Raw genomic sequence first — 27,352 nt, 5'->3', positions numbered from 1 at the left:
TTTTCGTTTTCTTTTTGATTTATTCATTTTCTACTTAATTTTCACTATAGTTATTGTTATTATTACCAGTTTTTGTTAATTTCCATGGTTGTCTATTAGTGTAGAAACTAAGGTTGAACACTGCCTTCATCTGTGGAGACATGGTATTCCTGGCCCTATAGGCCTTTCCTGTGATTCTAGATGTGCTGTTATCTTGAGCTCCTAGTGATGTTCCCAAAGGAAGCAGGTCACCCAGTAGACCCAGAGTAATCTCATCTGGTGACTTATCAAATTTCTAGATAACGACTACACTCTGGAATCATATCAGAAACTCTAGACTACAAATGGCTTAGGGGCATTTCTCTAAAATCCTTATAATAGACTTATCACTTCACTTCCTACATATATTTCCATGTTCCTTAGGGCTCTATCTTAGGATTTTCTCTTCTCACTCTGTACCCCTTTCCTGAAGGACTTTAATTTACTCCCAAGGCACCCCTCGCTGTACATATTGGTAACCTGCAAATGTACATCACCAGCCCAGAGCATCCTGCTGAGGGCCAGACCCACACTGAGTGAGCTTCCTTGCCATGGCACAGAAAAGCAGGACCTCCAAAGAGTCCACCACAATCCCTAAGTTGAGGAGAAAGAGTCAGGATTTTAGAAAGGCTAGAGTTGGCAGGGCAGAAAACCAGAGAGAGAAAAATCCTCATAGAGAAGCGGTGAAGATCTTCAGGTCTCCTTGAGTCTTCAGCTGAGTGATGATTGGCACACAGCTGTGAGGAGTTACCTGTCACCTGGGGCACACCTGCCTGGAAGGAGCAGATGGAATAATCGCCAACCCACACACAAGGCCAGAAAGAGTTGGCATTCCACTCAGAGTGGACACATATCTTGTAACACATGAGAAATAGAGTAATTAGAAAGGTACTGTCTGGAAAATAAAACAGAAAACAATTAGCCCTAGACTCATGGCTGCTTTGGTCTCTCCTTAAAGAAAAAAAAAAAATCATAAAAAGCTAGCCTTAAATTCGGGCACAGTGGCCTGCGAACAGCCACTGCACTCCAGCCTGGGCAACATGGTGAGACCCTGTCTCTTTAAAAAAAAAAAAAAAAAAAAAAGCCTCAAAAAACCCAAATTGTTCACCAGTAAGTAGTAACTATACCTCATAACAAAAGGAAAGAATATTTTTTAAAATATGATAATATCCAGCACAGAATAAAATCAAATTCACAACCTCTGGCATCTAGCAATATCTACTAGACATGCCAAGAAACAGGAACAGGAAACTATGATCCACACTGAGAAAAATAATTAAGCAACTGAAGTCAACTCAGAAGTGACACAGATTAATAGGCACAGATATTAAAACAAATACTGTAACTATACTGTAACTATATTCTATATGTTTGAGAAGCTAAGTATGCTACAGAGAGATTTTAAAGGATATAAAAAAAGACACACATCTAAATTCTAGAAATAATAAATACACTGAATGGGATTAACAGCAGATTAGACACAACATGTGAAAAGATTAATGAACTCCATGAAAAGATAAATAAAAAACAGTAGACTGAACAGAATATCAGTGACAACACAAAAAATCTAATATATATGTCCTTGCAGTCTCTGAAGGAGAGGAAGAGACAGAAAAAATATTTGAAAAATATAATGGCCAAAAGCATCAAAATTTGAGACAGATGTAATAGAGTAATTTTACAATGGTAAAGGGGTAAATTCATCAAGAGGACAGAACAGAACTAAACTTTTATGAACTTAATGACCTAATGAGAGCTTCAAAAAACATAAAGCAAAAGCTAACAGAACTTGAAGAGAAATTCTAACGTCTTCAGTTATTTAGTGACTTTGAAACCCCTTTCTCATTAGTGGATAGAACAAGTAAATAACATTTCAATATGTACATAGAGGAATTAAAAAATACTATCAACCAGCTTCACTGAACTCACATTTATGGAGCACTCCACTAAATAAATAGAATTCCTTTATTTAAGAGCACATAGACCATTTACCAAAATGGATCTATTCTAGGCTTTAAAACAAGTCTCAATCAAGTTAAAAGAATTTTAGAAAGCCAGGAGCAGTGGCTCACATCTGTAATCCCAGCACTTTGGGAGGCCGGGATGGGCGGATCACTTGAGGCCAGGGGTTCGAGACCAGCCTGGCCAACATGGTGAAGCCCCATCTCTATTAAAAATACAAAATTAGCTGAGTGTGGTGGCATGCACCTGTAATCCCAACCACTTGGGAGGTTGAGGAATGAGAATCGTTTAAACCCAGGGGGTGGAGGTTGCAGTGAGCCAAGATCTTGCCACTGCACTCCAGCCTGGTTGATAGAGCAAGACTCTGTCTCAATAAAGAAAAGAAAGGAAAAGAAAAGAAGAGAAGGGCTTTAAGTGATAAATGTATATTTTAAAAATGTAAAAAGGAAAAAGAACAAATTAAACTCAAGTAGACAAGGGAATAGAAATAATAAAGAGCAGAATTCAATAAAAGAGAAAACAGAAAACAAAACCATGCCCATAAAAATCAGTGAATCAGAAGTCTGATTCTTTGAAGATGTCGATAAAAATGGATCAACTTTTAGCAATACAGATAAGGAAAAAAAAAGAGAAGATACAAATTCCAAATATCTCTATGAGAAACAGGACATCACAGCAGATCCTACACAAAATAAAAAATAATAAGGGGATGTTATGAACAAATTCACGATAAGAAATTTATCAGTGTAGATAAAATGAACACATTTTTGTAAGATAAAAGCTACTGAAGCTCCTTTTCCAATTACCATGGCATGAGGAGCCATGAGCAGTAAAGTCTCTCAAGACACCCTGTATGAGGTGGTGCAGGAAGGCCCTGCATGGGGACGAGTGCAAGTGCCCCAAGTTTTTGGAGACTGGAGTTGCAGATAAGTTTGATGAACTATGACCTCCAGGACAAATGCTTCTCAGGCACCATCAGGCTTAAGTCCACTCCCCGCTCTAAGTTCTGTGTGTGCCCTGGAGAAACAGCAGCACTGTAATGAGGCCAAGGCTGTGGATATCCCACACATGGACATCGAGGTGCTGAAAAAATTCAACCAGAATAAGAAACTGGTCAAGAAGCTGGCCAAGAAGTAGGATGCTCTTTTGGCATCAGAGTCTCCAATCAAGCAGATCCCATAAATCCTCGCCCAGGCCTACATAAGGCTGGCACGTTCCCTTCCCTGCTGATACACAATGAAAATGAAGTGGATGAGGTGAAGTCCACAATCAAGTTCCAGATGACGAAGGTGCTGTGTCTGGCTGTGACTGTTGGCCATGTAAATGTTACAGACAATAAACTTGTGTATAATATTCACCTGACTGTCAACTTCCTGGTGTCATTACTCAAGAAAAATCGGCAGAATGTCTAGGCTTTATATATCAAGTGCACCATGGGCAAGCCCCCAGTGCCTGTATTAAGACACATTCAAATAAATTCTACTGCCACCAGCCAAAAAAGAAAAATTACTAAAGCTCATTCAAAAAAGATAGATAACCCAAATACCCTTATATCAATTAAAGTAAATGAATTTTTAGTTAAAAACCTTCCCACAGTAAAAACTCCAGGTTTAGGTGGCATCATTAGTGAGTTCTGTCAAACAGTTGAGAAATAAATAATGCCAATTCTATTCAAGATATCCCACCATATAAAAATGAAAAAAACTTCCCAATTCATTCTATGAGGTCAGCATTATGTTGATTCAAGAATCAGACAAAGACTTAAATATATTTTTTGTCCTACTGTTTTATGATACACTATTGAAGAAACCATGCCTCTACATTCATTTATTTAGCAGATATGTATTTAATGCCTTCTCTGTGCAAAGAGGAATATGGGGTCTGCAAAGATCATGACCTCAACAGGGAAGACAATTTTTCAATTTCCTCTTCAAATTATTCATAAAAATTGCAAAAGGTCTCTGTCTACCTCAGCTTGCCTTTAAGTGAAAGATCTATCATCAGTTACACAGTTTTCTGATTTTCCCATGCCTAACTAAAGTGATCTCAATGGCACTAAAGGATGTTTTTGTTTTAGGAAATTCTCATTATTTTTACTGGACCAGTAATGAAAATGATTTCTGCAGCAACCTAGATGATTCATTCCTTTTCAAGGAGTTGTATTTAGATTGGTGCAAAAGTGATTGCAGGTTTTGCCATTAAAAATAATGGTAACAAATTACCATTACCATTTACTATTAATAAATTACCATTTGTAATTGGTAATTTATTGCCATTACCTTTAGTGGCAAAACCCACACTTGCTTTTCTGGCAATAAATTCAGCGTTGGATGTGCACTAGTTCATTTTCTACCTTTAGTCTCTTTCACTAAATTGAGCTCCTTGAGTTCTAGGATCTTGCCTAGATCCATAATGCCTGGCAGACATGTTCAATAAATATTTGTCAAATGAGTGATGAATAAGTGAATAAATTAAAAAACAGCAAAGGCTAATAAATCAATAATTTTTGTGTTTTACAACCCTGGTTATTTTTATTTTTTTACTACTTATAAACTTCCATTGATTCCCATAACAGAAACATATTGATTTGCAAAATTAGACATGCAAAATGTAAAACACTCTGAGCCCATATTAGCATACAAAAGAATATAATATGTGGTACAGAGGGCATCTTTTTTAAAATAGCAAGACCGAGAATGGAAATTAAGTTTGAATGAAAATGTTAACTGAGCACAGAGCCCTACTCTACTCCCCATCTTATAAAAAATTCTTATAAATGAAGAACAGGTGCAGTAATATCACAATAATTTTATAATGAATGTTGACAACTAAAAGGAGTACCACCTATGGACAAGAAATTTTAAAGATTTAGTGGAAATTAGATTGACCAAGGAGATAAGAGTCCTCAGACACACATAGGAAAATTCAAACTGCTATAATGTAAGTAGAGCTCTAAGTCTAGAGGCAACAGAGAGACAGAAATGGAAAGAACTCTGGAATGACTGGCACAATGATGAGCTGGGAAACTGTATATGGAGCTGATGGGCCAGTCATCCCTTTCCTCCTACCCTGTCCTTCTGCCCTCTCTGTTGAGCAGCACAAAACAGACATGTTTTAACTCACAAATACAAATGAATAGGGCAATTTCCTCAGAGAGTGAGAACTCCCAGAAGGGCACTACTAGCACATGAATGCCTCACATCTCAGCAGCATACTCAGTCTCTCCTATGAAACCTGGAGACGAACCCCTGTGCACAACCCTCATCCAGAGACATGCAAATAGGAACACGCAAAAATAGAGGTGGGCAGGTAACTAAACATCTCCAAAAATTTGAGAAAAGCCAAAATCACGAAAGAGGTACTGAACCCAGCAGTAAAAACAAACTCTGGAGAAAATAAAGCCAACAGAGGACACAGGTGAACCCTTGAAAATAAGAGTCAAGTTCTCAGGAGAATGAGAGAAGTTGCCCCGGTGAAACATCAGAAGAGATTATTATGAAAAGGTCACCAATTAGAGATCTTAGGAATTATAAACCTCAGTGGATGGGCTGAATATCAAATGGATACAACTTGAAAGTAAATTTATGTTCTTGATTGAATCAAAGGAATTTTTCCAGAATGCAAGGTAAAAAGTACAAAGTCCTGTTAAAATAATTGGAAGGCCATTAGACTGAGGCAATTCCACTGCCTGCATCAGCAAACTGAAACTCAACTCATTGTAAACAGTAAACAACAACAACAACAACAACAACAAAACACTTAAGCTTATTCAGTCAGAAATGGCCAACCTCTAACAAGGGACTTTTGCTGGAATGATTCAACTAAACCTACTGCTCCACTGTAACCAACCAAATATTTTCTTTGCCTTGCTCCCGTATTCACCCTATAAAAGCCTTCTCCTTCATTCCCCTTCATCAGAGCCCTGAACCACCTGCATTCTGGAACTGCCCAATTCGTGAACCAATAAAGCAGCCTCATTGTCTGGGGTGACATTCAACGTTCACTGTCTCATAGCCATGGAGATCAAAGACCTGGACACAAAGAGTAAGGTTAGGAGCAAAAATTTAATAGGCAAAAGAAAGAAAATAGCTCTCTGCTACAGAGAGGGGTCCCAGAAAAATGAGTTGCCAATCTGCAGTGAAATGCAGGGTTTTTATAGATGAGCTAGTAAAGAGGTGGTGTCTGATCTACATAGGGCATGAAAAACCAGTTAGGACCAGGTGTGGCATCTGCATAGGGCATGAATCTCTGACAGTCTCCACCCCAGTCTTTTATTATGCAGGTGGGTTCTCTGCCTGAGCTTCTCCATGTTGCCCATTTCTTACTGTACATGTGCTGACAACAAAGGGAAGGTGGAGCCCCATGGTGAACATGCCTGGCCGCCAGGTAGGACTTTTCCATTGGTGTAGCTGCAGGCTTTCTCCCGTGCAAGTTTCCAGCTTCCTTATTTGTGTTTGCAGCTCCATCTTTCAGGATGCCCTTTGTTAGAAGAGAATTAATTTCTTGGGTTGCTTTTTGTTAGAAAGGAAGTTCTGCCGAGGACTCTTTTGCCCTCACTATCTGCCTAAAATAATTTCTTTCTATCTCCTGTGTCACCACCGTTTGCTCAAATAAACTCTTTCATATTTAATGTGCCTCAGTTTCTCTTTCAATAGTCCTAACAAATATGGGTATAAAGGATAAAACTCAAGACAACCAGAGAATCAGTCCAGAAAAGCCAGCATCCATCAGATCAAAGTTCCTCAATGAAAGAACATTGAGAATGTAGGACTGTCAATATTCAAAGAAATATAGAAAGGAAAACTTTAATAGTGAAAAATGTATGTCTTCCAAGCAAGTACATCTTTTTTGCATGAGTTTGGAAACAATTCAAAATATTGAGAACTGTAATGGGTGGAGGTTGGGGAAATAGGCATTGGGTTAAAAATGCAAACTGGCAGAGCTTGCTTACATGGCAATTTGGCAGTTTTTATCAGAATTTTAAATGTACATATTTTGACTCAGAAATTCTACTTCCAATATTTAATTTTACAGAAGTGTTTACATATGTGCATAAAGATATAACAACAAGGATGGTCACTGCAGCATTATTTGTGAAAAAAATGGGAAAAATAATCAATAGAGGATTCTTACAATACAGTGATTCTATGGAATATTGTGAAGCCACTAAAATGTGTGTATGTTTATAAATAAACAAAGATTCAATGGAATCACATAAAACTATTGACAGTGGTCATCTATCAGGAAGAGAGAGGTTTTGTGAGGTCAGAGGAGTTGCCATGTAAAAGATGTTCGTGGTTTGCTCTGCATTTTTCTGTATAATCTGGATATTTTACATTAGCCCTGAATCTCAACTGTCTCTTATAGCAATGAGAAAGAGAGCTGTCTATTCTTGGACTATGCCATCTCAAGGCAAGTTATTTATCCATAGTTCAATTCTCCTAAGACACAGCTGAGCACTAACCACCACCACCCCGGCTGGTCTGCATTTACTTAAAGTTCTTCCAATTACTAAGCAGAGGTAGATACTATCCCAAGTTTCACAAATTACAGGGGACAACTAGAGAATGACAGAACTGTAGAACACAGAGAATACCCAGAGATGATCTACTTCAACCCTCCATTTTATGTTTTTCTGGATAAGAAAACTTCTGTGAGTAGAACACTGGTGACTCAGTTGTGTATTAGTTTCTTTGCCAATGATTGGTGAACTGACACACCAACAAACAAAAAGAGCCATTAAGTTTGCAAAAGACAGATGGCACAGAAGAGGCACTCTTGGTCTGCAGTGATAGTCTGTGACTTGAAGTCAAGCACACCCAGGGCTAGGGTGGAAGAGACCTGTGGGAAGTAAATGAACTTATTTAGTTCCTTGCTTTCTACATACAGCCACTGGTGGCATGAGGCAAGAGAAGAAAAACGTGTTTCATCCCATTTAAAATACTCTGTGGGCATCTAACACTTGTTATGATGCACTGTGCTAATAATACTGACAATTCAGAAATGTGGCCTCACTCTTAAGAGAGTCTCTGCCCTTAAGGACCTTACGGGTGAGGGGTGAGGGGAGAGAGAGATGCAGAGAGAGAGAGATGCAGAGAGAATAGATGTGCTATTCTAATAGTACAGAGGGCTGAGCCAGGGGCCAGGGGAGGGGGCATTAATGGCTGTGTTTGTGACCCATTTCACAGAAGAGTTCCACTTGAGTAGACCAGTTCTGGTGTCTCCCACCCTTCCTTCCATGCACACCTCATTCCTGCAGTAGAGAATTAGGGATTCCCTCTGTACTCACTATAAAGTGAAATAAGCTATTTTTTTTTTTTAGTTTAAATTTTTATTTTTATTTTTATTTATTTTTCTTTTTTTTATTATACTTTAAGTTTTAGGGTACATGTGCACAATGTGCAGGTTAGTTACATATGTATACATGTGCCATGCTGGTGCGCTGCACCCACTAACTCGTCATCTAGCATTAGGTATATCTCCCAATGCTATCCCTCCCCCCTCCCCCCACCCCACCACAGTCCCCAGAGTGTGATATTCCCCTTCCTGTGTCCATGTGATCTCATTGTTCAATTCCCACCTATGAGTGAGAATATGAGGTGTTTGGTTTTTTGTTCTTGCAATAGTTTACTGAGAATGATGATTTCCAATTTCATCCATGTCCCTACAAAGGACATGAACTCATCATTTTTTATGGCTGCATAGTATTCCGTGGTGTATATGTGCCACATTTTCTTAATCCAGTCTATCATTGTTGGACATTTGGGTTGGTTCCAAGTCTTTGCTATTGTGAATAATGCCGCAATAAACATATGTGTGCATGTGTCTTTATAGCAGCATGATTTATAGTCATTTGGGTATATACCCAGTAATGGGATTGCTGGGTCAAATGGTATTTCTACTTCTAGATCCCTGAGGAATTGCCACACTGACTTCCACAATGGTTGAACTAGTTAACAGTCCCACCAACAGTGTAAAAGTGTTCCTATTTCTCCACATCCTCTCCAGCACCTGTTGTTTCCTGACTTTTTAATGATTGCCGTTCTAACTGGTGTGAGATGATATCTCATAGTGGTTTTGATTTGCATTTCTCTGACGACCAGTGATGATGAGCATTTTTTCATGTGTTTTTTGGCTGCATAAATGTCTTCTTTTGAGAAGTGTCTGTTCATGTCCTTCGCCCACTTTTTGATGGGGTTGTTTGTTTTTTTCTTGTAAATTTGTTTGAGTTCATTGTAGATTCTGGATATTAGCCCTTTGTCAGGTGAGTAGGTTGCGAAAATTTTCTCCCATTTTGTAGGTTGCCTGTTCACTCTGATGGTAGTTTCTTTTGCTGTGCAGAAGCTCTTTAGTTTAATTAGATCCCATTTGTCAATTTTGTCTTTTGTTGCCATTGCTTTTGGTGTTTTGGACATGAAGTCCTTGCCCATGCCTATCCTAAGCCAAAAGAACAAAGCTGGAGGCATCACACTACCTGACTTCAAACTATACTACAAGGCTACAGTAACCAAAACAGCATGGTACTGGTACCAAAACAGAGATATAGATCAATGGAACAGAACAGAGCCCTCAGAAATAACGCTGCATACCTACAACTATCTGATCTTTGACAAACCTGACAAAAACAAGCAATGGGGAAAGGATTCCCTATTTAATAAATGGTGCTGGGAAAACTGGCTAGCCATATGTAGAAAGCTGAAACTGGATCCCTTCCTTACACCTTATACAAAAATCAATTCAAGATGGATTAAAGATTTAAACGTTAGACCTAAAACCATAAAAACCCTAGAAGAAAACCTACGCATTACCATTCAGGAAATAAGCTATTTTGAATGTTAGTGAACGCACAAGAACACACTGTCAATGTCAATAGGAAGAGTCAATACTTAACAGCTAAAAATTACGCTTTCATGTTCTCTATCCCCCTCCCCTATATTATAGATAAAAGTGAAAAAAATGACAAAATGCCAACTGGTCTTTGATAAGGTGAGGGCTATTTTGGCCATCTGTATTCTGCACTCTGTTTTTAACAAGTTGAAAAGGCTTTGACTCTTGCAATATATCAAAATAAGTCCAAGTTCTTTCACCTTTCTGTGATAGGAGATTTATTCTGAAGTCTGTCAATTAAGATTGTTTTATGTTTCTTTTTCTAAATTACCTGTTTTCTGTTCACTGCAAAGGTTGGTATTTCATCCAGTTAAGGGGCAAAAACACTGCTGACAAAACCCAACAATCTTTATTTTGAGCTCATTAAAAAGCAAAGGCAAAGTTAGGATTGACTTCGGGTGTAACCGGCAAGTAATGAAGAAGCAAAATTTATCTTTAGTAGCACTAGTGTTCAGTTTCTCCTTATTTTAGAAGGAACACACACACGCACACACTTTTATAAGAGTGCACGGAGAGAGGCTTAGAGTTAGGGTGAGAGAGAACCTTTAAACCATCTAATCTAACTTTGCCGTCAGTACAGACACCTGAGCTTCTGCACTCCTGACTGATGAGATCTTCCTTCTCTGCTTGGGTGCTACGAGCTACCAAAAGCTCACTACTTAACAAGACAGCACTAATTTTTAGGAAGTTCCTATTAACATGGGAAGACGTGATGAACAGAAGCGTACTGAATCATCAAAACACCTTTCCCTATCACCTCTGCCCTAACTCCTTTCTCCGTCCCTTATCCCCCTCCTTCTTTCAATATCTCTCTCTCTCTGGACCTCCTTTATTTATCCCTTCACCACTTTCCAAACCCACCATTGCTCTTGTTTTCTTTCTAATCTCCCAATGCTCCCTGACACCCAAACCTCCTCTTGATTCAATGCCCAATCCAGGGCAGAGCTTGCATGGGGCTTTCCCTGTAGAAGAAATGATCCCTCTTCTCTGATTACAAGGGGGCTACAGAAATACAAATGATGACATCCTGAGGCAATAGATAGTGAAATGCAATCTTATAATATAGAGTGACCTCAGTGGTAGAAGGAAGAGAGGAAGAAGTTAAACATTTTAGTTTTTTGCCTGCTTTTTTTAAAAGTTTTTTTTTTTTTTTATTATACTTTATGTTCTGGGGTACATGTGCAGAACGTGCAGGTTTGCTACATAGGTATATATGTGTCATGCTGGTTTGCTGCACCCGTCAACCCGTCATCTATATTAAGTATTTCTCCTAATGCTATCCCTCCTACCACCCTCCCCGCACCCCCGCCCTGACAGGCCCCGGTGTGTGATGTTCCCCTCCCTGTGTCCGTGTGTTCTCATTGAAGATGTAGAGGACCTTACATCACTGAAGGAATAAAAATGTAGCCTGCAGCTCCTGTATATTCCTAAATTTCCCTTCTCTTCATCATTATTATTTTTTAAATTTATCTGTTTTTTCAAAGACTCAGGTAGAAGCCCATCATAAGCCATGCCCATAGCACAGCTATTTCCACACACCAGCAGGATGATCTCTAAAAGCCCTGCTTTGTGGAGCCAGGTAGAGGGTAAGAATGTCTCATGGATAGGAAGAATCAATATCGTGAAAATGGCCATACTGCCCAAGGTAATTTATAGATTCAATGCCATCCCCATCAAGCTACCAATGACTTTCTTCACAGAATTGGAAAAAATTACTTTAAAGTTCATATGGAACCAAAAAAGAGCCCACATAGCCAAGACAATCCTAAGCCAAAAGAACAAAGCTGGAGGCATCATGCTACCTGACTTCAAACTATACTACAAGACTACAGTAACCAAAACAGCATGGCACTGGTACCAAAACAGAGATATAGACCAATGGAACAGAACAGAGCCCTCAGAAATATTACCACACATGTACAACCATCTGATCTTTGACAAACCTGACAAAAACAAGAAATGGGGAAAGGATTCCCTATTTAATAAATGGTGCTGGGAAAACTGGCTAGCCATATGTAGAAAGCTGAAACAGGATCCCTTCCTTACACCTTATACAAAAATTAATTCGAGATGGATTAAAGACTTAAATGTCAGACCTAAAACCATAAAAACCCTAGAAGAAAACCTAGGCAATACCATTCAGGACATAGGCATGGGCAAGGACTTCATGTCTAAAACACCAAAAGCAACGGCAACAAAAGCCAGAATTGACAAATGGGATCTAATTAAACTAAAGAGCTTCTGCACAGCAAAAGAAACTACCATCAGAGTGAACAGGCAAACTACAGAATGGGAGAAAATTTTTGCAATCTACTCATCTGACAAAGGGCTAATATCCATAATCTACAAAGAACTCAAACAAATTTACAATAAAAAAACAACAACCCCATCAAAAAGTGGGCGAAGGACAGTTTTTGATGAACAGACACTTCTCAAAGAAGACATTTATGCAGCCAACAGACACGTGAAAAAATGCTCATCATCACTGGCTATCAGAGAAACGCAAATCAAAACCACAATGAGATACCATCTCACACCAGTTAGAATGGTGATCATTAAAAAGTCAGGAAACAACAGGTGCTGGAGAGGATGTGGAGAAATAGGAACACTTTTACACTGTTGGTGGGACTGTAAACTAGTTCAACCATTGTGGAAGACAGTGTGGTGATTCCTCAAGGATCTAGAACTAGAAATACCATTTGACCCAGCAATCCCATTACTGGGTATATACCCAAAGGATTTTAAATCATGCTGCTATAAAGACGCATGCTCACATATGTTTATTGTGGCGCTATTCACAATAGCAAAGACCTGGAACCAACCGAAATGTCCATCAATGATAGACTGGATTAAGAAAACGTGGCACATATACACCATGGAATACTATGCAGCCATAAAAAAGGATGAGTTCATGTCCTTTGTAGGGACATGGATGAAACTGGAAACCATCATTCTCAGCAAACTATCACAAGGACAGAAAACCAAACACCGCACATTCTCACTCATAGGTGGGAATTGAACAATGAGAACACTTGGACACAAGAAGGGGAACATCACACACCAGGGCCTGTTGTGCAGTGGGGGGAGGTGAGAGGAGATATATATATAATATAGGATATATATATATATATCTATATATATAATATAGGATATATATATATATATCTATATATATAATATAGGAGATATAATGTAAATGACGAGTTAATGTGTGCAGCACACCAACATGGCACGTGTATACATATGTAACAAACCTGCATGTTGTGCACATGTACCCTAGAACTTAAAGTATAATAAAGACAAAAAAAAAGAATGTCGGAACAAAGTACCACATTAAGCCACAAAGTTTTCTCTGGTCGCTGTTCATACAGCCATCACTATCTACAAGTAGAGTGCAGGTTTACTACGGTCACAAGGTGAAAGAAAGGTCTGTGGAGTTGCTGTCAGGCTGTTCATACATCTTCCTCTCTTTCAGTCATTGATAGCAATTGCTCGTCAATTCTTTGTGCTCCTGTACCACGACATATTTATTATGCCCTCAAAAGCAACACAAACCACCTGAACTCCTAAAACACAAAATAAGTTATTAGAAGATCACAGAACCAGGAAAAGGAAAACGGTAGGCATGGTTTACATATGCATTCTTCCTCTTTCCTGGGAGAAATGCTTTTTCAGTTCCTCCATTGATCAGAGAGGCTGACATTTGCCTTCATCACCAAGGTTTTCTTGCGGCTCAGAAAACAATATCCCTAAATGAAGCCCTCAGAAGCAAACATTTTTCTTTGACCTTCACCTGCCCGCCTATCTCTCAATACCATTCTCCCCAAGGGCTAGTCATAGAAACCAGAACACTAAAGAAACCAGAACCTAAAGCCAGCCATGAAACCTAAAAATATTACTATAACGTTCCCCTTTGCCTTTCTGTGTAAAAACTGGCCATAAAGAAATTATGTGGGTGTTAAGACCCCTTTCCAGAGACAGCCCTGCCCCACACCCAGAAGGAAGAAACGTTACACAGAGAGGCCAAGAAGAATCTAGACAGATAAGCCTTGCTGGGTTTCCTCACTCCATCTATTAGCATTAGATCTTACCCTTTTTGTCTAATTATATTTCTACACGCTGTTCATACTTTGCTAAACTTAAGCACAAGAATGGAAAATTTACAGCATATCCTTGAGTCTTCATTCTGAGGGGCTCCCGTGTTGATGCAATAAATTTGTATGTCTTTCTCTAATTAATCTGCTTTTTGCGAGTTGATTTTTTTCAGCAAAGCTTCAGGGGTCAAGGGCCTTGGCCCCTACAGTTTTACACACAGGGACAGCAATCACCAGCACCTATTTCCCTGTGGCTTTACAGTTTACAATGCCATTTTGCACACCTGGCTGTCATTCCCTGCTCTCATCTATCCTAACCCTCTCTCTTTGGTCAATATCCCCGAGCTGCGTAACCATCCAGCCGGTCCCTACCAAGCACGTCCTAGCCTCTCCCTCAGAGTCTGCGGGTAGTGGCAACAGGCTAGAGGTTTGTGTACGGCTGCATCTGGAGGGAACGGTGCTATTCTGGCAGCTATACCTTGGATGCCACTGTGCAGTCAGTCAGCCGTGCTGTCTGCCTCATTTTAAAGTCCCCCCATTCTTCTCAGGCAAACCCAAAGAGCTGTGCTATCCAGTTTTCTTTAGAAAGGTCTGAGCAGCCCTGCTGGCTCTGCAAGGGCATCAAATTGGGATTTCATAACTGCTTGCCTCCCAGAGGAGACTTTAATTTTTTTTACAAGGGCCAAATGTCCCATGTCTATCTACAAATGAAATGTGTTTCATGCAGTTATGATGGGTGGAGTGCATGACACCTGACAGCAGCAAGACCTTTCGAGGAACCGAACGTTGACTACAGTATATCATGCAAGTATCTACATACACACAAAAGAATTCCTTTTCTTAAAAAAATAAGTACAAAACATGTTCAGGGATAAATACAAGATATAAAATGCAAAAGAAAACACAAAACAAAACCAAAAAATAGAACTCTCTCAGAGAACTATAAACGGAAGGGACAGAAGAGTATCTCTGCTGCATTTTAATAAAGCAGAACTACCAACGTTAAATATACTTCTTGAAATGGCTGAACTAAACCTGGGTGGCTCAGTGCTTAAGGTAACGGCCAATTGCAATACACAGGCGGCTGCATTGATAAGTCGGTGGTTGAAGTTGCACATCCCAACTCTAAGTACCAGAACGTTTGGCAGTAGCACCCAGAACAGGAAACGCCAACTGTTTTGACAGCAAAGGGTTAAGTCAACTGATTTTTTTCTGTCAAGAGCCAGAGAAATACTTGATATTCTTAGTTGTGTTTCTGTAATATTTAATAAATTACATGACAAAAACCTGACTATATAAATCTACTGGTCTAACTACGTATTTGTAACTTTTATAGTAGTCCAGCCCTTTCATTACTTTCCCTCCTTGTGCTCTTAAAGCCAGCCTTGCAGATCTGCCGAGAAAACAAATCCCATCTTTTTCTTTAGAATAGCCTTCCCCATTCCTCAAAATGGAACTGAGGAAATCAGCATTCCTTATTAGATTCCTGGCTTCAGTTTTTATCCATGGCTGGGAAACGAGCGACCTGCAAGACTGCTTTAAACACCCTTCGGCGTGGCCTGAAGACAAAGGCACGCCCACACTGGAGTGCAGTTGTCTCAAATGTGAACTCACTTCCTCAGGGCGGGCACATCGAGGAAGTGCTGAGACACTTAAAAGTTCCTAGTGTTTTTGAGACCCACAATTACTTACAATTTATGTAGTAAATTCTAAAAATTAAAAACACTAAAAAAGGCATTATTTTAGCCTGTAATTAGTTAACGCATTCAAAATCCAAACATACAAAATGGTTTATTTGAATTCAGGAACTGCCCCTGTTACTAAGAACTCTCTTTTAAAGAAACAGTACAAAAAGAAAAATTCTAACCCAAAACAACTCAAATGGTTTTCCACTAAATACTGATACAAACATGTAACAAAGAGTATAAAAAGTTGTTCATTTAAATATATACAAACTCTTTTAAACTCGAATACTGTTTTAATACTTATCGAGGATATATACGACGAGGTGAAGGAAGGTACGTTGAAAGAGAATATATTGCAACAGCCTAGACTAACTCTATTATACTGCAAACTTTTTGTAACAAAAATGTCTTTTTTATTCCAATGTGGACAGGGATTTTCCTCATGGATCATCTGTGGCTATTTCTTGGCTGAGCTCATCCTTTTGGATTTGATGAAGGCCATGCCGTGTGTCCACATGTGAGTATTTGAGGCAGCTTCAGTTTCAAAAGTTTTTGCGCACACTTTGCACCTTCTGTCTGACACGGTGCCATCAGGGGAGTCATCCTCATGGCTGGGTTTGTTCTCCTGTTGGTTATCTTCCCCAGCCCCATTTTGCTTGGACACTGGCTGAGGTTCCTTTAACTTGTGTACGATGAAGAGGTGCCTGGAGAGAGAGACGTGAGATGTGTAGCAGAGGCCACACTCCCGGCACTGGTAGGAAGAACCTTCCGATTTGTGCTGAGGGATGTGTTCGTGGAACTGCAGCAGGTTTTCAGTGGTGAAGCCACACACGGCACACTTGTGAACCTTAAAATCATTGATTTTCAGCTTTTTCAGTGGTTGAGTGATTGCTCCTCAGGGAGGCCTGAACTCCAGAACTGGTTCTTCTAACTTCCGCTTGGGACTGGGGACCTTGGTGTCTTCTTTTATTTCTGTTTCCTCCTCACTGGTGGCATCTGTCATTTCTTTAATTCTTTAATAGTAAACACAGCTTCTTCCAACAAAAGCCTCTGAGGTTGGATGCCATGCCACTCAGTCTAAGCAATACGATTTCATATTCTAGATAGAGACATGACCCTGGTCCCAGTACAACCTCACATAGGAAGGTTGATATCCCAAACATGTATAGCTCATGGGGGAAAAAGCAGGTAAATAAATAAATAAAACAACAAACTTAACAAAAATACAAACAACTCAATTTAAAAATGAGCAAAGGAGTTCAATGGACATTTCTCCAAAGAAAATATACAAATGATTAATAAGCACACGAAAAGATGTTCAACATCACTATAGAAAAATGCAAATCAAAACCACAATTAGATACTTCACACTCATTAGGACAGCCAGTATACAAAAAATGGAAAATAACAAATATTAGTAAGGAGGTGGAGAAATCGGAACCCTATACATTGTTGGTGGGAATGTAAAATGTTGCAACCACTGTGAAAGATAGTGTGGTGGTTTCTCAGAAAAATGTAAGATAAGATCACCTTATGATCCAGTAATTCCACTTTTAGGTATACATCAAAAAGAATGGAAAGCAGGGACTCAAACAGAGAAATGTACAACAATGTTCATAGCAGCATTATTTGCAACAGCCAAAATGCAGAAACAACTCAAATTAGGAGATGAATGGATCAACAAAATGTGATAAGCACACAGGACAAAATATTATTCTGCCTTAAAAGAGAAGGAAATTCTAACACATGCCACAACAATAAGTGAACCTTGAAAACATTATGCTAAGTGAAATAATCCTGACACGAAACGATAATGTATGATTTCCACTTACATGAGGTACTTAGTGTAGCCAAATTCAAAGAGAAAAAAGTAGAACAGTGATTACCAGGGGCTAGGGAAAAAGGAGGAATGGGGAGCAATTGCTTAATGGGTATAGAATTTCAGGTCTGCAAGACGAAAAGAGTTCTGTGGATGGACGGTGGCAATGACAGCACAACAACGTGAATGTACTTAATACTACTGAACTGTACACTTAAAATGGTTAAAATGGTAAACTTTATGTTATACATATTTTACCACAATAAAAAACAATTAAAAAAACCATCCAGGCATGGTGGCTTGCACCTGTAATCCCAGCACTTTGGTAGGCTGAGGCAGGTCAATCACTTGAGGCCAAGTGTTCAAGATCAGCCTGGCCAACACGGCAAAACCCTGTCTCTACAAAAAATACAAAAATTAGCTGGGTGTGTTGGTGCATGCCTGTAATCCCAGCTACTCAGGAGACTGAGACATGAGAATCGCTTGAACCTGGGAGGTGGAGGTTGCAGTGAGCAGAGATCACACCACTGCACTCCAATCTGGGTGAGAGAGTGAGACTCTCTGAAAAATAAAAATAAAACAATAAAAAATACATTAAAAAAAAGAGAGAGAAGAAAAAAGGAAAACAACTAACAACTGGAAGGTTTGAACTTTATCAGCTTTTCCTTCCTACTTAGGTCTCTCCCTAAATAATCCAAAGCCTTTCTCTGAGCCCCTGGTTCCCTCTCCTCTCATTCCTAGTCTTTCACACTTCAGAACTTTTCCACCACATTCCAATAGGCAAAACTTACCAATTTTAGATGCTACTTCTGCTTCTCCTGCCTAGGAAGCAACTAGCTAAATATATCTGTCCAGCAGTGGCAGACATGGAGTAACGAGGCTTCCACTCAACTTAAATATAACAGGGAGTTTGCCATTCTGTCTATGGTGTTTACTGAGGCCACCCACATTCAGAGACTTGCGTTCCCAGGTAAAATCTATGTTCTTACTTATAATCTACTGAGCTACCCTTCAGATGGCTCCCATGCTAGAGCACACCAGGACCTTGGTTGTCCACTCCTTACCCTCTTGGCCTATTCTTCTCTGCATGCACCTGGTTTCACCCTGCCTAATGTCAAAGGTTTGTGCAAATAAAGCCATGTGTATAAATTTGGGAATGGGGGCACCACCAGCCATTGCTAACATATCGGATCTAAGGAAGAAGGGAAAAACTGTGTTCCAAGAAACATAAAATGTGCAAATCTTCACATGAACCTTGAGCACAATAGCACCCAGGAAAAGCTTTATGGGCATACAATCAACAGTAGTTACAGCACAGCCCTCTTCGTTGCTTTTTGTTTACTACTTTAAAAAAAAAAAAACTTTGAGTTTTACGCTGTCTTAGTCAAACAGAAACACATGCAGTTTCCATTTTTTGCAGTGGCTATTTCTTTTTCTGACAGGTTGACCTCTTTTATCAGTTATATTACTTCCCCTAAGTTCAGGGAGAGTATACGTCCCAATCCACTTTTTACTGTCCTCCCAAAATATTTATGCAAAAAGTTATGTTCAGAGGCTGAGACACTTTACTTATTGCTCCAAGCATCTGCTTTTATTCTACTACCCAGTTTACCTTTTACAGCCCCAGCTTTTCATCAGTTCTCAACAAAACCCACACAAATGGATCCACACTAACATATTAATGGGTATTAATAAGATTATACAACATACTTCATTTATTATCTGTGGCTATTGCTTCTTGGCCTTTAGCCTAAGAACAAGTGTATTATCTGTGATTTTCATGAGGACACTTTAGAATACCAGGGCATTTGGGGGTTCTATGGCAAACCAATGGGATGACATTTCTAGGCAAACTATGAAAGAGAGCTAACATTTAGGGAAATTCTTCACTTTTCATAATATGGTAAGAGTAAAATTATAATATGAAGGTTAGATAACACACGAGACAACTACAAAATTTCTCACTTACAATGGGAAGCTCCTGGGAGTAACAATGTGCTCTTTTCTGCCTTTGGAGTATTTCAGTGGAAAGGTTATTCCTTTCAACAACACTGCATAGCTATTGTGTTACTTTATGGCATGACAAGGTGTTCCAGGCACACCTCATACTATCACTGCTGCAACCCTAGAAACAGTCTTCCCTCTAAGGATTCCTGTGTTTTCTGTAATGGAAAATATTATTTAGAACCCAAGATGGAAGTACTAAGAATGCTCAATGTTATTTGGGGTGTTGCTTCTCCCAAACCCTCTCAAAGCACAAAGCTAGGAAATAAACGCACACATCATGCATTTATTTTGACATTTATCTATCTATGTATATTAATAACCATGAGTTCCAGACAACCTACAAAATGGAAGAAAATTTTTGTAATCTATCCGTCTGACAAAGGGCTAATATCCAGAGTCTACAAGAAACTTAAATTTGCAAGGAAGAAGAGAAAAAAAAAACAACTCCATTAAAATGTGGGCAAAGGGCATGAACAGACACTTCTCAAAAGAAGACATTCATGTGGCCAAATAGGAAAATAAGCTCAACATCACTGATCATTAGAGAAATGCAAATCAAAACCACAATGAGATATCATCTCATATTAGTCAGAATGGCGATTATTAAAAAGTCAAGAAACAACAGATGCTGGTGAGGTTGCATGGAAAAAGGAACACTTTTACACTGTTGATGGGAATATAAATTAGTTCAACCATTGCAGAAGGCAGTGTGACAATTCCTCAAAGATCTAGAACCAGAAATACCATTTGACCCAGCAATCCCATTACTGGGTATATACTCAAAGGAATATAAATCATTCTATTATAAAGATACATGCATGCATATGTTCACTGCAGCACTATTCACAATAGCAAAGACATGGAATCAATCCAAATGCCCATCAATGATAGACCGGATAAAGAAAATGTTGCACATATACCCCATGGAATACTATGCAGTCATAAAAGGAACAAGATCATGTCCTTTGGAGGGATATGAATGGAGCTGGAGGCCATTATCCTTGGCAAACTAACTCAGGAAAAGAAAACCAAACACCGCATGTTCTCACTTATAAGTGGGAGCTGAACGATACATGGACACAGGGAGGGAAACAACACACACTAGGGCCTATAGGTGGTTGGGGGTGAGGGAGGGGGAAGGAGGCAGGAATAGCTAAAGAATGCTGAGCTTAATACCTAGGTGATGGTTGATCTGTGCAGCAAGCCATCACAGGGCACACATTTACCTATGTAACAAACCTGCACATCCTGGACATGTACCCTGGAACTTAAAATAAAAGCTGAAGAACTTTAAAACCATGGGTTCCCACCATCTCAAATTCCAGTTCACATCCAAAGTTCATTTTTCACTTCTCCTTTTCATTTTTGTAAACATTCTCTTCACTGATAGTAAGAAACCTGGCTCCCAGTATATTTAATATTTGTATATATTTGTTCAATTCCCCTATATATAATCAATCTTCCAACCTGCTAGACTATTGCCTCCCTCAAACAGCTTCCCCACTTAACTCCAAACCCACGGGTGCCTCCAACAAGTATTAGGGGAGGAAAATAGGAAGGGTGCTTAAACTTTTCAGATCTATTGCTCTGGCTGTTGGCAGAGAATAGACTTGAGAAGGATGAGAGTAGAACCCAGAAGAACAGTTAGGAGTCCACCTATTCACCAGTTCGGAAAAGAGACACATGACTTAAGAGATAAAAGTAAGTGACAGAATCTAAAATTTGTCTTGGAGTTAGAACTGGAGAGGTAGCCGACGCATTGGCTGTTTGGGGTGGGTGTGAGGGAAAGGAGAAACGGTGGGTGATTCCCAGGGTTTGACTCAGGCAACTGATAGTGGAGACTTTGACAGCAAAAAAAACAAACAAACAAACAAAAAAAAAACAAACAAACAAAAAAAAAACTGAACATAGAAGAGGTTTGGAATGAGGTGAAAGTTATCGAGGGTTGTATTTTGGAAGTTTTATATGAGATTCCTGTTAATATCCAATGGGCCATGCCAAGTAAGTAGGTGAAGATTGACATCACTGGCTGCATTGAACACGGCATTTGATATTGTGGCACTGAAAGAGATCATCAAGGGAAAGAATGGAGATACACATGAAAAGTGAGCTTGAGGCCAAGCCCTACAGCACTGTGTCAGAGAGAGGTAGGTCAGAGGAGGATGTGCCAAGAACAGAAAGACAGGAGAGACTGTGAGGTGGGAATGTAATTAGGTGACAGTGGTGGCCTGGAAGCTAAGAAAATACAGTGTTTCAAGCAGGAGGGAACATTTAACTCTGCCCCAAGTTGCTAAGCTGTCAAATCAAGAAAGAGAAGTGCCTAACAGACTTGGCTTCAAGGAGATTGTAGAAAGAGCTTGATAAAAGCATTTTTACTGGTGTGGTAAGGATGGTTGGAGAAGCACTGAACAATGAATGGAAAATGTCTTTCTGGCAACGGTGGGGAGAACTAATTATCAGGAGAAACCTTCCTGATTGAAAACATATAAAACAGTTAAGACATGTATTACATTAGTATTTTATATTAAAAATAGGTATAAATCACCCTCAGGAAAATGAGAGCTTTAATTATATATGTTTCATCAAAATAAATATTGATGGTTATTAATTATATCCAAAAAGGTTTTACATCTCTTCTGTTAAATGTCTTCAAGGACTGATATGTCTTTAGCAAAATATTTGCAGGTGTAAAAATCATTTCTCTTAGATTTAAAGTGATAGCTTGCAGGACAGAATTAGCTTCTTCCTTGAATTTTGATTTGTGGTAGAAACAAATGTCAGCTGTCTACCAAATGTAGATCTACTACATCATTCTCCTGCACTTTCCCTTTCTCTCACGCTTAGCAGCTGCTGGAATGGAATCAGAGATTCTATCTCAGTTCTGAGAGTCCCACGTTTTTTATCTTGAATTTTTTTCATCTCTCATTAGTAAGCACTTCTCATTTTTTAAAATTTATTTTTGCTTTTATAATTATTTTTAATTGACACAATCAATGTACATTTTTATGGGAAACAGTGTGACATTTTGACACACGTATACAAAGTGTAACGATGACATCTCAAATTGTTTCCTTTATTAATTCAATTTATTTTAAACTTTCAAGACTTTAGTATATTTAAGAAGTTTGTCTATGTCCTCATTTTTATATCAAAACCCCTTTTCTCTTTTTCCTTGTTTTTCATTTACTTTTTTTCCTTCTTTTCCTTTTTCTAGGGGGAGTGGCAGCTTCTGCTTGGACCATGCTTTATTTTTATAAATATCTTTCTCCCTCATTTTCTGTTAAATTTTTTCTTTTCTTTGCAGTAGCAGAAGCTTCTGCCTAAGCTTTTGTCTAATTTTATCTTTAAATGAAAGCTGGCTGTGTCAATTTTTATAAATACAAAATCTGCAGACTACTTTCCCCTTAGTCCTAGCATTTTGGGCATCCTTAGAAGGGCAAAATCTCACCAAGACTAGAAAAATCAAGATTCTTTAATTTGAAGACGAGGCTGCATTCAGGCTTTGCATAATCTTAAGCATATGACACAAAAATCTTTCGCCTTTCAAACACAGCTCTGGACTGGCAGGACTTTGGAAAAGACCCACTGCATTTTCCTGAGGTTTCTTCCATGTACTGTTTTTGTTTGCTTGTTTGTTAAAATACAAGGAAACCGGTGTATGTACTTCCTGGAAGGTAAAAATCCAAGCACTTGGCTTCCACTGTCACCTCAGGCTGCCTGACACAGAGTCCCAACACGAGAGCACTTGCATTGCTAGTGGAATCCGCTGCAAAATCCAGCTGACTTCAGCAACGGCTGAGCCACTGCATCTGGGGACTTTAAGATTCCACTTTGCAATTTGCAGAATTTGTGTTTGTGTTTCTTGTTATCTTTATAATCTTCTCAGGATCACCAGAGTCTTTCCACAATATTCCAACCAGTTCCAATGACTGACTGATAACCAGATGATTTTCCTGGCTCTGAGTTAGAAGAAAACGCACCATTAAATTACACTCTCTTCTCCTGTACATACTGGGTAACAAAGGAGAAACTACAGGTGGCTGGGAGTTTCCATGTTTTGCTGGCTACAGCCACTTCCCCTCACAGGGATCCAGACTGGATCCCAGCTTTTCCACTTCCTGAGTTCTGAGTGGCTGGTGAAAGATGTATTCTCTCTGCTTTGGCAAAAATTTTAGAATGGTATTCATAGTCACATCAAATTTCGTGTCCAAAAATTTCTGCTTCATCCAACACCAGAACATTAAAGAATTGTATCCACTGGCTAAATCCAATTCCTTGGTCTTCCTTTGGGATATGCCTTCCAAGTGAATTAACATTGCCACAATGATGCTTCGTCTTATTCATTTACACTTCAGCATGGTCTCCAGGATTTCTGCCTTGGATACAAACAATCTAAGCAAACTGTAGCAAGCGTTTTGTGAAATGTGATACGATCTCATTTGTTTGGATAGCCAGTTCTCTTGGTGTGATTGGGTTACCACCTATTTCTCCTTAACATCATTTTTCTTCTTAAAAGAATCTCCAGGATGAAAATAAAAAATTTGAATTACCTTTTGATGAAGCAGTACTCTCTCTCTGGAAATCTACCTTGAAGATATACCTTCACTAAAAGAAACAACAGATGCAAAAAATTGTTCATATGGGATTCTTGCTAGTAGTAAAATATTGGGAAATAAATATTCATCAGTAGGACACATGGCGAATTCTGAGTCGGAGGAAGGAAAAGTACCAGGTGAGCCTGAGATATTCTTTTGTGCCAAAAAGCAAGGAAGCTATCAACAACCACTGGAACATGTCAAAAGGATGCAAGAATCAGTTTAAAATCACCGACCAAATTCGGGACACTTTGAGTAGCAAAAGGAATACTTAATGACTATAAGTCACTATAAACAGTAAATAAACTAAAAATCTCTAAGTCCAGTGATAATCAAAAAACAAAGGGAAGAAAAGAAAAATGAAAATTTTTCATTACTAAGTATCATTATTACACCAATTCCTTATTCTAAAATGTTGGGGAAAAGCTGAGTGTTGGGAGGGAAACTGAGGCAGGGCTTGCCTAATGTCCTCTGGAATGTGTCTAGACTTGCTGGCTCCTTGCTTCTAGCCCTCCTAGGCTCCTAGATCGATTGTATTACCATTATCTCAAGTACATGTGTCTCATAAATGCTAAACTCACAGCTATAGATCATGCACCTGCCCTTTCCACCTCCACATTCTCACCACCTGTTTGTTTGTTGGATTACCAATAAATAGCATGGGCTCCCAGAGCTCGGGGTCTTCGCAGCCTCCATGATCGCGATGGCTCCCTAGTCCCATTTCTCTCTCTCAAACTGTCTTTTTCTCAATCCTTTGACTCCGCCGGACTTTGTCACCCCCACGACCTGGTGTTGGGTCTGATCACCCCAACACTAAAAATCAAAAATTAAAGGGAAAGAAGTAAGCATTTACCCTAACTTTTCAGGAGAAATTGTGCTTTATTCCGAGATGATGAGGGAAACCTTTTTAAAATAAATGTAGAAGAAATGCTAGAATCAGAAAATGATGGTCAACGAGGTATTTGCATGGTGCCAAATACTACTGTATTAGTTTGCCAAAGCTGCTGTAGTGAAATGCCATACACTGAGTGTATTTCAAAGCTGCTGTAGTGAAATGCCATACACTGAGTGTATTTCTGAAGTAACAGAAATGTGGTGTCTCCTGGTTCTGGAATGCAGAAGTTCAGGGACCAAGGCATTGACCAGGTTGCTTCCTCCTGAGAGCTGAGGGAGGGATCCATTCCAGGACCCTCTCCTTGGCTTGTAGGTAGCCATCTTCTCCCTGTGTCTCTTCACATCATCTTCCCCCTACATGTGTCTGTCTCTGTGTCCAAGTTTCCCTATTTTATAAGAACACCAGTCATATTGGATTAGGGCTCACCCTAACCACTTTATTTTAACTTTATCTCTGCAAAGATCCTATTTCCAAATAAGGTCTCATTCTGAGGTAATTGGGGGTAGAACTTCAACTATCTTTTCGACAGGGGACACAACTCAACCCAAAATAATTACCTTAGAGGTGACTTGCTCATATTAAAGGAAAACAGGATACGTTTGCAATATAATTATTTGGTGATCACAAGCTTAATTAAGTGATCCGTGTGAGCATCAGTAACAGTGGGACGACCTGACGTCATGTACCTCCTGATGTGACGCACTGAGAAGTACACAGCATCACCTACACAGTCTGCTGGCCACACAGCAAACCTGAACCCAGTCCAGTCTGCAGGCCTTCCTTCAGTTTACAGGAAGGAGAAACAAGGCAAATGCATCCCAAGCATCACAAAGTCATATTCAGACAAATTCAGAATACAAAGCACTCTACAACACATCTGAGCTGCAGAAGTCAACACCATAAAAATAAGCGTATCAGAACTTTTCTAGAACAGGCTAAAAAAACAGATCAATAAGTAACAATATATGGCTCTTGACTGTACTCTGGTTAGGGAAAAAAGGGGCTTTATAATAGAATTTCGAGACAATTGAGATTTGAATATAGACTGAATATTAGGGAAGTAGTGGGACCATGTGCTTCCTGATGTACAGGTATTATACAATGTTTTATAGACATTGTCCCTATTTTTAGGGGAAGTAGAGGAAGTATCATGTTGTCTGCAAAATATTTTCAAATGGGTTTTGTTAAATCAATTTGTCATCACTGGAAGAGACTGTTACACCAACCCTTTACTCTGAAAATTCATGATCAAAGGGAAAAGGGGGAATTATACTCACAGTAGATTTGGCAAATCTTAACAAGTGTTGAATTTCAATGGGGAATATATGAGTAATCATTTTACTTCTTTTGAAAAATTTCACAATAAAAAGTTCGAAGAAAAAGATCTAATTAAATAGATACTCCTGTTCATGGATAAAAGAACTTAATTTCATTCTCACCAAAGTGTCCCATCTATTAGATACACTGAAAATCCCAGCAGGGTTGTGTGTGTGTCACTTGATAAGCTAATTCTAAATTGTACATGTATTTCAAAAGGGCCAGAAAATAGTCAAGATCTTCCTGAAGGAGATTAATAATGTGAGATTTTCCCTGCCATATATCAAGACTCCTAACAAGGCTAAAGTGATTCTGACAATGTGGTCTTACTGCAGGGATAGAAAAATATGCCAATGGAACAGAACTGAGAATCTGGAAGCATAGAAGCACAGAATTGAGGACAGTGATGACATCTAGGGCGGAGGGTAGGGTGGAAGAGGGATAAGATTGGAGGGATACCTACAAGGGTTTCAAATGTTCTAGAAATGCTCTATTTCTTAGGCTGGTGATATGTATATAAGGGTTCAGTTTATTATTCTTTAAAGAATACATATATATTTTGTATTTTTATATATTTTATATAAAATTTTATATATTTTATATATGATATATATCAAAATAAATATGGACTTAAGTGACAACGAAAGCTGTTTACAGGAATTAAAAGGTAGCAATAAAAAGTATGGACAACTCTTTAAGGAAACGTTCATTATAAAGGAAAACTAAACATTAAGACTGTAGTTGACAGAGACTGAAAAGGTAAGGTTTGGTCTTGTTTGCTAGGTTGTTTGTTTACTGCCACAAAAGATCCCACAGAAAGGGAAATATTGATAATGCAGGAGAAAAAGGCGATGATCATAAACGCCATGGCACAGACACAGGGGTTGCCTTGGATTAGATCAGAGACATTTTCAGAGGGACAACAGAAACTATTGTCACAGAGGTAGAAAGCATTTCAGATTTAACGTTGGAAACAAAAACGCTCTGGGTTGTCGTCTTCTCCTTCAATGAAGTATTAGACAAAACCATTAACCTAGACGATAGTGTGATTGCAGAAGGGGATGTGAGGTTTA

The 27,352-nt window shown here is 39.0% G+C and overlaps 1 protein-coding gene and 2 pseudogenes across 2 annotated transcripts in view; 1 reads left to right on the top strand and 2 right to left on the bottom strand.

Moving 5' to 3' along the window:
* PLD5 (phospholipase D family member 5) overlaps positions 1-27,352 on the bottom strand; it is a 444,561-nt gene that overhangs the window by 281,463 nt on the left and 135,746 nt on the right. The gene's annotated exons all lie outside the window — the stretch shown is intronic.
* LOC109028295 (large ribosomal subunit protein uL1-like) lies at positions 2,803-3,635 on the top strand (annotated as a pseudogene).
* LOC134758559 (zinc finger protein 532-like) overlaps positions 16,025-27,352 on the bottom strand; it is a 34,339-nt pseudogene continuing 23,011 nt past the window's right edge.

The sequence above is a fragment of the Gorilla gorilla genome, chromosome 1, assembly GCF_029281585.2.
Source record: "Gorilla gorilla gorilla isolate KB3781 chromosome 1, NHGRI_mGorGor1-v2.1_pri, whole genome shotgun sequence".
Taxonomy (NCBI): domain Eukaryota; kingdom Metazoa; phylum Chordata; class Mammalia; order Primates; family Hominidae; genus Gorilla; species Gorilla gorilla.
This window is presented reverse-complemented; position numbering and strand designations above follow the sequence as displayed.